Source organism: Pteropus medius, unplaced genomic scaffold, assembly GCF_902729225.1.
Source record: "Pteropus medius unplaced genomic scaffold, Ma_sr-lr_union100, whole genome shotgun sequence".
NCBI lineage: Eukaryota > Metazoa > Chordata > Mammalia > Chiroptera > Pteropodidae > Pteropus > Pteropus medius.
In genome coordinates this window covers 1,030,329-1,042,622 of record NW_024351545.1, presented here as the reverse complement: position 1 = coordinate 1,042,622, position 12,294 = coordinate 1,030,329, and the positions used below count along the sequence as shown (strand labels likewise).

The 12,294-nt window shown below is 35.8% G+C and overlaps 1 protein-coding gene across 2 annotated transcripts in view; it reads left to right on the top strand.

The window, feature by feature from the left end:
- Positions 1 to 12,294, top strand: part of DDX10 (DEAD-box helicase 10) — a 229,063-nt gene that overhangs the window by 30,606 nt on the left and 186,163 nt on the right. The gene's annotated exons all lie outside the window — the stretch shown is intronic.

The following is a 12,294-nucleotide window of genomic DNA, read 5'->3' as shown; positions in this document are numbered from 1 at the left end:
GGCATAGAAAGGTATCTGAATGAATGAAAAGAAAAACACTACCTCATTGCTATTGAGGTTGCAGTGAAGTTGGAAGATGTTTGCTGCTGGTAGAATTGTAAATGGTTAGCATCTTTCTGGGTAGCATTTTGTGATACTTATCAACAACCTTAGATTTCTTCTTTTTGTCTCAGTAGCTCCATATCCAGAAATCGATCTTAAGAAAATAGAGAGATGGAAAAATTTTCAGTAAAGATGTTCATCTGATTGATGTTTGTAATGGTTAAGAATTAGAAACAGCTTAAATAATAATCGATAGCGTTATGATTAATTATGATTAGCCAGGGATGGACTATTTCTTTGGATTTCCATTTTGTTACCACTTTCTTTCTCATCAAAACTGGATAAGTATTTATAATATGGATGTCAATGACTTTTGATGATTGATGCTGGAAGAGACACTTGACTAATTGGACTAATAGTTACTTTAGATTTTTAAGCCACTGACTTTTGTTTAATGATTTCCCAGGAATAGACCCAAGATGTAAAACCTCATCCAGGCAAAGACTCAGTTCTCCAGTAGGTCTGCTCTTCTGTTAGCCCTTCATTCCTTTCAGCACGTGGCCAAGTGTCCTTTATTCCTTGCTTATCTGTGAAGTTACTTTGGCATTAAGTTCTTCTGAATTTGTGTCCATAGTTCTCAGATGGCTTTAAAGAAATTATTTTTGTTTGTGTCTGGTGAATTCTGTTGTTTGTTTCAGCTGAAGTGAAGGTTTTCCATGTCCTTCTATGGCCTAAGAAGTAGAACTCTTTCTTCCTGTTTGTTTTCTAATTTTCATAAAATGTTTGAGTGTTTAAACATTTTTCAGTTGATTCACTTTTACCCCATGTGCCATTAAACATGTGCTGTAATCAAAATGTACTCAAATAAATGCTTTTCTTTTGACTAGCATGAAGAGAGAGAATAGTAAAAGAGCGAAAGATAAAACTATTTTAAAATAGGGTTTATTTTCTAGAGTGTTCACAAGTGTCTTTTTATTGCAATTATATAATTTGAACAAGCAAGAGTTAGAACTGGGTTCTGTGTATGATATCTTCATGCATTCAGAAAATTTGCCTTTTAATGAGATCTAAGTAAATGAGACCTAGGTAGAGAATAGCAGCCTTGTTTTCCATTTCTGTAGTGCATCAGTGGTCTTTGATATGTTGGGTACATGTTCAGATTATCATTCATAATGAGATAATTCAGAAATTTTTAGTAGTAGTTGGAATGAATGTTTCTCCATTGTTTCATTCTCCTCAATAAATGGATAGTATGTATGACTTCGTACATGTACCCATGCATACACTTCCATTTTGTGGTACTGTGCGCCTCCAGGTAGATCAGGTTGGAGCTGGTCTCTCACTAGCATATTGGACCTGGGGCATACAGGCTTTTAGATGTGCCATTGGTGTTGACATGGACAGGATAAACTGATTCCTTTATAGAATACATTTGGCAGTATTTAAAAATTATTCTTCCTGTGTGAAGTGCTTTAGGAAAAAGTACTTGAAGGGAACATATTTCAGGGATCTTGGTTCCCGGAGAAGTTAAAAACGTTGTGTAGTTGAATGTGCCATGGTGAACGTGAAACTGGTCTTTATGACTGTGAAGATGAAGAGGAGGTAGAACAACATCGCAATTGATTGCATTTTAAGAGAGAGAATACCAATTTGAAAAACTATTATAATGCAATTTCTAATGTGGTCATTAATTTTTAAAGTACAAGGCTGTTTGATCCTTTGTAACCAATTAAAAAAAGTTGAATTGACTTATTTAGATGTATAGTCAATGTATAGTTTAGGATATGTAATGCTCATTTTTTCTTTGGCAGTTTAATAAAAAATGACTAACTTGTAGTTTAAGAGTTGCCATTAATGGGTTTAGAGATAATTAGAGAGTTTCGTGGGCCATGATCCTGGATAATTGAATTGAATAAGGACTAAATTAAAATTTGAAACTAATTAAAATCCTGTGTACATGCTGTAATTAAAACAAAGTTGCCAGATAGCGTTTACTTTTGGAATTGAACTGTATAAATACAGAGAAATGAATTCATTTCTTTTCTAAGGTTTGGGGAATCTTTTTTTCTTTTGCCCTTCCTGTGTTTTAGCTAAGTGGAAATAAAGGGTCATTCAGGTACTTATTGCCTTGAAATACTTATTCTAAGTTATTCACTTGTCTGAAATTCTTTTGATCTTTAGCAATTGAGAAAAATTTTCCTCTTTTCCTTAATTACCTACACCTCTTTTAACAACACAATGATCTCCTTTACAGACAAGTGAGGCAAGGGATCTGAATCTAATTTTATTTAAAAGTGATTGTCTATTTAGGGCTTACAGTTTTTGGTATTCACAAAATCAAGCTCTTCCAATGGTAAAATTGCTCAGTTGAAAATAAAGATTTGGGAATAGAAAATAGGTGTATATCAGACATTCTTAATTTTTTTAACTCATTTCTTGTTTAGAAAAAAGTGCAACTTGCTGCCAGTGTTAATTTAACATCACGTGTACGAATGCTGTTTTCTAGGATTTGATATCTTCAGTGATCGAGAATTACTATGTTTCGTAAATGGAAATGCCATTACCAAAGGCTAGAGCAGTGTGAAAATAATAATAATAAAAGCGAGGTTTTGTGGTAAACTTTGGGGAAATGTTAGGACTGTAATCCATGAGTTATCTAGGGGTAAACGCTGCAGTTGCAAGTGCCTCTGGCAAGTATTCTTGGGGCAGAAGGGATATGGGTTAAATGCTTTTATTTGGGGAGTTGGAGTCTGTATGTGGAAGGTGAGACTTCATATAAGTTTCACATACAAACAGTTGGGAGTTGATATATAAAGATGGAAGATTCTATACATAACTGTTCTGTTTTCCAGAGTAGTGGTAAAATCCAGCAATATTCCAGCTCCGTCCTATTTACTTGGCTGGCTGCATTTTGTGGATCTCATACTTTGTTTGAGTGATTTAGGTGGCAAAATGTAATTCCACTAGGGGACAGCAGAGGACAGTTCTTTGTATTGCACACTCACTGGCAGCAGTTTAGATGAACAGCAAATATGAAGGTGGAAAGTAGTTTAAATTTCTAATATGATAACAGTAAAAAGTGCATGATTGGTTTGTGGAAAATACTGGTACTTTACAGAATGAGTAATGAAGAGAGTTTAAAAAATGTATTTAATTGCTTTGTAAATCAAAATAATAAAAGTGAAAAGACAATTTCCATGAGTACTAATTTACTGAAACTTATTATATGTATCTTAGGTTTAACATAGGGACAATCTTTACTAGTGAAAATTCTTTTTTCATTCCTTTATCTTAGACTTAGGAAGATTCTATCTTCAGTCCACTCCTATGTAGAGCCTCTTGCTTCCTTATGTGCCCTTTCTGTTTGTTGGTATATGAAATTTACAGCTTTAAAAAAAAAAGGGCAAAATTAATCCTTTATTTTGCATCAAGAAGCATTGAGGAACTGGGGTATGACCTGTCTAGCTACTGAGGTTGGTAAGGGGGCTGATATTACTTAGGAGCTGTTGTTTCCCAGGCACTTCCCTCTTGCTCTCCTGCTATCCTTTCTAACACTGCAGGCAGAGTGATCCTTTTAAAATACGTCAGATCATGTCACTCCTCTGATGGCTTCTCATTTTACTCAGAGTAAAAGCCAATGACCTGTAGGGCTTATAATATTCATCCCCCTTCCAACCCTATTTCTTATTATTCTCCACTTATTCTCTATGCTCCACACTGGTCTTGCTGTTTTTCCTACATGCCAGGCATGTTTTTGTTTCAGGACCCTTATTTATCTGTTTCTTCTGGAATGCTCTTTCCTTAAGTATGCACATGGATGTTTTCTTCTGCCCCAACCACAACTCCTTACCTTGCTCTATATTTTCTTTCTTTCATATCACTTAACACCTTTTACTATACTAGAACATTTACTTATTATATTTATTGTTTCTCTTTGCTAGAATGTAAGCTTTATAAGGTCAAAGAACTTCATTTACTTAATTGATGTATGTATCTGGAGGCTTAGAACAGTGCCTGGCACAGAGTAGAGACTTGAGATAACACAATTAGCTTCTTGAATCAGACATGAGTTAGAGACCTTACCTAATATATTAATTAGTTATTGCAGTGTAACAAATTACCTAACTTAATGTCTTAAAGCAAGAATCGTATATTATCTGTTTCTTTGTGGTCAGGAATCCAGGTGTGGCTCATTTAGGTCTTCTGGCTATTGGCCAGTCACACGTTCTTAAGCTATTAAAACTGTTTTTTGTTGTTGTTGTTGTTGTTGTGTGTTGCAGTCAGGGTGTCAGCACTTTAAGGTTCAACTAGAGGTGGATCCAGTTCCAAGTTCACTCATGTACTTGTTGCCAGGATTCATTACCTCACTGGCTCTTGGTCAGATGTGTCTTTCAGTTCCTTTCTACATAGTCATTCTCTTCATAGAGCTTCATAGAGCTTCTCACAACATGGCAGCAGGCCTCATCAGGGAGAGCAAATGAGAGGGCAAGGGGGAGTAAGATGGAAGCCACAATGTCTTTTATGACCTAGACTTGCAAGTCACACTCCATCTTAACTGTAGTATCTTAGTGATTACACAAATCAGCACAATTCAGTGCCTGTGTGGGACTTCAAGGATGTGAATACCAGGAGGCCTGGATTATTGAGAGCCATTTTAGAAGCTGCCTACCACACCTATTATCAAACTTTAATAATTTCAAGGAGAAAGTTAATCAGGAGGTGTATGTGAGGCAAGAGAAGGTCTGGGACCTTCAAGACAGCCACAGTCATAGGTCTGTCCTTGCACATCAGGATGTGCTCTGGCTTTAGTCTCTAAGTGATATGCGAGGCTTATCACTTACACAGATGGGCAGATTGGTATACTGAGTTACAAGATAGAGACCTACCCCTTGAATCTATAGACTGTGAACGAAATGGTACATCCTATTATAGCATCTCATAAATGAGGACTCTAATGCTAGCAAATTGACCATGTTTGTTCCCTAGGAGGCCTGTCATTAGTATGTTTACGAGATTTGACTATATGGTTCTTTTTTCCTGGGGAAGACTTCTCTTTCTCTGCACTCACACAGGGAATTACTAGTTAGTAGCTTAGCCACTTCCTAACATTGAGTAAAAATCTGAGTGAATAAATGAACTCATTTAGCCTTATGAAAGAGATCTTCTTATCAGGGCAACTTTTTCTCAGAGGTTGTGAGGTAAAATGTGTCCAAGCTTACTCAGGTAGTACCAGGCCTGGGATTTATACTTGGGTCTTTCATACTTTGCAACTCATGTTCTTGTCAGTGTGTTCCAAACAGCTGTTTTTATTTAATGACATTTAGTGGCTACTCCTCCCAAGCAGGGCTTCTAGAATACATGAAAGCCAGGAACTTGGAGAAGGAAGGTAGGTAACTTTAATTTGCTGCCATTCGTGGTAATGCACTAAAAATATATGCATTTTTCCTTTATTTGGACTGTGAGAGACAGACACCCCATAGTTGATCAAACACTGTCCTTGGACAAAAAAACAAAGTTAGGTTTGGGTTTGCTCTGTCATCTGATAGTTGTGTACCCTTGGATCGGCTTAACCTCTTTAAGCCTTAGTTTCTTCTGTAAAATGGGGTTAATCATAGCTAACTAATTTTCCTGAAAGTATAATTTTAGGTGGTATCAGTACTGCTTTTATATGCGTTAAATTTAAAAAAAATTTTTCTGGGGATAGTAAATAGCGTTTGATGATTTCTGTCCTTGCCCTGTAAACTCCATAAATTGTTGTTCGTAATCAGTTGCTAGCACCTTTCTTTGCAGCAAATGTTAGCCAGCTTGGTTTCTTCCCGGTTATTTTGTGGTTGTCAAATTGTTGAGCCTATTGTGGTATACTTGTTCATATTTCCAAGATCTTAGGCTGTAGATGATTTTTTTTCCCAGAGTATTTTCCTGTCTTTTTCTTTTTTAAATCTAGGTAGAATCTTTAGATATTCTGTGAGTCAGAGATACCCTTTCTCCTCGGATAAGCTTTTCTTTGTGCCATGTTGTGCAGGAGGAACAGAACAGTTGGACTCTGATTTCTGTGGCTGGCTGTGTGCATCTGCATGGCTGACTACACTGTTCTCCCACAGTGGCAGGAACTCTTGGGGTTGGTTGCCACAGGTAAGGCTGAGGCATAGAGAGAAGAGGAGGCTACAGGAAGGAGTAAAAAGAGAGAAGGGCTGTGAAATAGCAGTGTGACCAACAGTTGTCTTCATTCTCTACCTCTTGTATTGTGAACAATGACTTTATTAATAGAGTCACATGTGTAGAATTTTAGATCATGAAGGGACCTAGATCATTCAAATTGTATAACTTATAAATAAAAATGTGATATATAATGATAAAGTGATTCATTATTTAAGGTTATAAAGCTAATGAATAGTACAATTGGTACTTGAAGTAAGTTCTTTTGACTCCAAATCCAGTGTTTTATCTACTAATGCAACTTCTAGTGGTTCATTTACATTGATTCACTCACCAAGTGTTTAATGACTAGCTTTTACATATAAACGATGTATATTTTAGGTACAAAAGACTAATTCATACATGCTCTCAAAAGTCAGGATAAGGAAATACACTAATATTGGTAGTAGTGGGATGTGTATTAATGAAGTAAGAGTGATGCAAAATATGTAGATTTTTAAAAGCATATAAAGTTAAAAAATTTTTTTTTTACAACTTTTATTGTAAAAGTAATGCTTATTTACTATACAAATTCTAGAAAATGGCAAAACAATTAAACGGCCAAATCCCACCATCTAAAAATATCTTTTCTTGTATGTTTGTGCATTTTAAAAAATAACAAAAATGGAATTATTCTAAATATATTATAACTTGATTTGTAACCTGGAGAACCAGGCTGTGAGAACTGAGGGTGGATAGTCAGTTGTGAACACTGCCAGATCATGCTACAGCAGTAGAGGTGTGGATGAGCAAAGTCGAAGGGATACTTAAAGACTCAACTAGAGTGGAGTTTGTGTTGGGAAATCCGAATTGGAGTAGTTGAAGATTAATAGTTCGTGAATAGAAGACAAACAAACTATTGTCAGAATGGCAAGGCTGTTTTTTTTTTAAATAAAATTTAAAATTTTTCACTTATAATTGGGATACAGTATTATATTAGTTTCAGGCGTACAGCATAGTGACTAGAGAGCTCTATTACTCACAAAGTGATCTCAATAAATCTATACACCTCTGCCACCATACATACTTATTACAATATTATTGACTATATTCCTTATGCCATACTTTGTATCTCCATGACTATTTTGTAACTGCCTATTAGTACTTCTTAATCTCTTTCTCCTTTTTACCAATGCTCCCCAACCCCCCTTTCATCTGGTGATTCTTAAAATCTTCTATGTATCTATGAGTTTGTTTCTATTTTTTGTTTGTTTATTTTGTTCTTTAACTTCCACATGTACATGAAATCATATGGCATTTGTTTTTATCTAACTTACTCCATTCAACACAATACCTTCTAGGTCCATCATGCAATATCTTTTTCCATTTCCTTCCTTTTAGTCTATGTGTGTCTTTTAATCTGAAGTGAGTCTCTTATATATAGGCAGCATATGTAAGGGTCTTGTTTTCTTATTCATTCAGCCACCCTGTCTTTTGATTGGTACATTTCATTCCTTTTCAGTTGAAGAACTCATTGATAGATATGTGGTTATTGCCATTCCTTATTCATATTTTTGAAACATTTTTTTCTTAATAAAGAAATCCAGCATTTCCTCTAATACTGGCTTGGTGGTGAGGAACTCCATTAGCTTTTTGTTGTCTGGGAAGCTCTTTATCTGTCCTTCGACTCTGAATGATAGCTTTGCTGGATGAAGTAATCTTGGTTGTAGATCCTGGGTTTTCATCACATTGAATATTTTGTGCCAGACCCTTCTGTCCTGCATAGTTTCTTTTGAGAAATCAGCTGCAAGTCTTTATGGGTGCTCCCTTGTAGGTAACTAACTGCTTTTTTCTTGTTGCTTTTAAGATTCTCTCTTTGTATTTAACTTTTGGCATTTTAATTATGATTTGTCTTGGTGTGGGCCTCTTGGGTTCATCTTTTTTGGGAATCTCTGAGCTTCCTGTGGTTGTATGTCCATTTCCTTCACCAGGTTAGGGAAGTTTTCCATCATTATTCCTTCAAACAGATTTTTAACTTCTTGCTCTCTTCTCCTTCTGGTTGGTATGCTATGATGCAAATGTTGTTAGGCTTGATGTTGTCTCATAGTCTCCTTAAATTATCTTCATTTTTTGTATTCTTTTTTCTTGTCGTAGTTGTGTTTGGGTGTCCTCCACTACCTTATTCTCTATATCAGTAATTCGATCCTCCTCTTCATCCACTCCGTTGATTCTTTCTAATGTTCTCTTCATCACAGATATTGTATTCTTCATTTCTGACTGGTTCCCTATAGTAATTTCCACCTCTGTTTTTGTTTTTTATCTCTTTGTTAAAGTTCTCACTAAGTTCATCTCCCCTTTACCTAAGTTCATTGAGCATCTTTATAACCAGTGTTTTGAACTCTACATCTGTTAGATTGCTTGACTTCACTTTGTTTAGATTTTTTTCTGGAACTGTGTTCTGTTCTTTCATGTGGGACATGCTTCTTTGTCTCCCCATTTTGGCTGCTTTTCTGTATCTGTTTCTTTGTATAATGTAAAGCTCCTAAATTTCTCGTTCTTAGTAGCGTGGCTTTGTGGGGCCTAATGGCACAGTCCTGAGAGGGGTTCAGCTGCAGGCCAAGTTTATCCCCAGGCTATGCCCCTCTGGAGCCACCTGGTAAGAGTCAGCAAGCAATCATAGTTGGCTGCCACTGGGCTGTGCTTGTAGTTTCCTCAAAAGGATATGCCAGAAAACGATGCCAGCTGCTGTCAATGTGGGGCTTGGAGCTGCTCAGCAAGGAGCACAGGGCATACCGAGGACACTATTGGACATGGCTTGGATAGGGCTGCATGATGGGAGGGCCTGGTAAGGCTGTTTTCCCTTCCTCTGGCCACAGTTTATTTCAAAGTTATTTCAATGGAAGAATTGCCATTGGGATCCAAAAGCCAAAGGTCTGGATCTCCTATTTTACCTAGAAATACTAGTGAGCTTTAGGATGTAGACATAAATTTCATGATATCTGACAATCATGATCAGTCTATTAAAGTTCCTTCTTTCTGGAGGAGATCCTGTTATAGTTGAAAAAAAGCAATGAATTGGAAATTTAAAATCTCTGATATGTAATGGTCAGTGTTTTTCTCCCATGCAAACCGCGCCTCCGCCCAACTCTTTGGTCTTTCAGGAACTTTATTTTTTATTTTCTTCCTCTATTGATTGCTTGCTTTTAAGTTTGACAAATTAATATAAAATGGAGCTCTTTATAAATTCTGAAGAGCTATGTAAATGTAACATGGTATTAATACTGATGGTGAAAATGAGATTTTTGTTGTGTTTCAGATGTAGGGCTTTTTATATGATGCCTAGAATGTCTCTGAAAATAATCTGTCTAAATATATGGAATTTTAAAAATGTAGGTCTGATGAAGAACATTTGTTTCTCTTTATACATATACTTAGCCTCGGGCCTTGGATATTGCTTTTGAAATCTAAAAGCTAGCTCATGGATGAATAAACTATTCTTGTAAGCATTAAAAAAGAAAAGTGAAATGTGCTTATGGTTTTTTTTTAAAGTGTTTTTATTTTTGAAATAAAAGCTTACTGGAAATTTTTGGGTGTTGGTGTGTGGGAGATAATTTGTGCTTTCCATCGTTTCTGGGTAAAGCTGTGATGTAAAATAGGTAAAATGTTTTTATTAGATGCTTGCCTTATGCTATTTGACTTTGGACTTTCCCTGCCCCTTTTTCCATTGAGAATCTTCTGTATTTCAGTGCTGCAATCTGTCTTAACCTTGTGTTGCCTTTATGTATATTCTGTAGGTACAGTTTTAAAAGATTTGTCTATGACCCTCTCGTGACTTTAATCTTGGATCATTCTCCCAGATTCTCCCTGCGAGCATGAATGAGTAGATAAGATAGATGTAGATTATTAGACTTATTATTTCTGTTTATGATTCATTCTGAAGATCAGAGATCTTTAGTGGATGCCTTTTTGATATCCTAGAGCCTTTTTTTTTTTTTAACCCTTTGCCTCAATTCTGGCCCTACGGGAACTGGAGGACTTATTTATTTTTCTCTCCATTTCTGAATTTGTATATAGAATGTTAAAAGGGTATCCTTCAACCCACTGATCTCCCTCCTTCCTAATTGTTCCTCTTTGGGCCACACAAAGTAAGTCTTTTTGCTTATTATGGTAATTGTTTCCACTTTGAGTCTAGCTACCTTGAGGGCATTTTATAGTAAGTGTACTATGTAGTGGTCAGGTCTGTCCTCTTTGACCTGTAACTGGTCCCTAGTGAAATCCTGGAGCTTCAGAAGTTGTGATGTCTCTCAGGTATCAGATCTCTCAGGCTGTTGCCTCACTACTTCATATACTAATAATTTTTGCCTTCACAGATAGTTAGTCCAACACTGCTTAGGGGGGATGCTTTAAATTCATATTTCTTTATGGGAAATAAAGATGAAATATTTGAGTCATGCAAGCCTTATTAAAATACAATGAGGAAGGTTTTTGGCAGTAGTTTTCCTGTTATAAAACATTTAGTAAAAAGAGTAAATGTGTGTTTAGCCTTACTTTTTTATTCTTCTTTAATACACGTGCATTTAGAACACCTAGAAAAAGCAAATAAGCATGAAGAAGACAAACTCCTAGACTCTCAACTGATGCCTTTTCCACCTGGAAAACTTGACTCTCTCTAATGTTTGATTAATTCTTAATTGTTCTTTTAGGTCTCAGCTCTTAGATACCATTTCCTTGGGGCAGTTTTCTTGACTCCTAGACTACATTCAGTAGAGTTGTCTGTTACATGTTCTCATAATTTCCTGTATGTCTACTATAACACTCATACCACGTTATTGTTACTCCTGGTTTTGATGTCTATCCCTAGTAGTCTGTAAGCTCTGTGACAGCCAGCACTATGTCTGTTTTATCACACTATTTTAGTGCTTGGCATATAGTGGCCCCTTAAAGTCTTAAAAATGTATGAATTAATTTAAAACTTTTAACAGTTTTGATTTATTTCATACTTTTCTATATGTCTGTGTACACATAAAGATACACACTCTTTTATGTACTTCTGTAAAGGTATTACACTGGAGTTTCACCTTATGCGTAGGAGTGGAGTTTTAAAATTAATATATGAGGTTAAAAATTGCCCTTTAGTTTTTATAGTATGGTACAATAAATCAACAAAGTCAACTTTTCCCTCCAGCGTTCAATGATAAAGTTTTGCTCATGTACAGTGGTTTTGTCTCTCTAAACAGATGCATCCAAGGTCCTCCCAAACCAGACTCTTATGTACCTTTCTAGCAGTCTTTCTTACAGTTTACTTATGTACACTGGCTTTGGTTGAGTTTCTCCTATCTTTAGTTCTAAGTTTGCCTTGTATTTTGTGGTTAATGTTCCTTTGTTCATGCTATTCTCTCCCTTTGGGATACTTTAGCTTTTTTTCTTTCTATCCATTTTTAGGTTCCACCTCAAATTCCATCTGTTATGACCTGTTTCTGTTTTTTTCTTGCTAACCCTGAGTGATATCTCTTCAATTCTGAGTTTGTGGTGTTTATTTATTGCCTGTGGTTGTCCGTTGACACTTACTCGTTTACCATTTTAGGCCTCTTTTTTGAATCTCTTGCTTTTGAGTGTTTGTCTTTTCTAGTCAACTGGATTGTTAAATCACTGAAGTCGGGGAGGGATGGGTAGTCATTTTCTATTTTTTTGTGTGTTTTTACAGTTTATTCCTGGCATAGTTTCTCAGGAAATAATTTTATTTGATTAACTCTAAAAACTTACCGCTCATGTTTTATAGTATGAACCATGAAGAGAATGCTTTGAAATTACTTTTTCTTTTGTGTCTTTAAAAAATTACCATAGACCATAATAAAAATTAATAAAAAAATTTTTCCACAGATATCCAATTCTGTTCTCTCTTATTGCTTGCACGTAATGTAGCTGAGAATAAGGTGTCAGGGAAATCTGTGTTCAGGTAGCACAAGAAGTTTAAGTAACTATGAGTGCCTTGTGGCCTGCTTATGTAGAAATTTCTGATGGCACATTATGAAATAAGATTTTACTAGGTAAGGGAAAAGAAGTACATGGATTGGAGGCAAGTTTTTTACCTGGGTAGAGATCTATTTCTTATAGGTC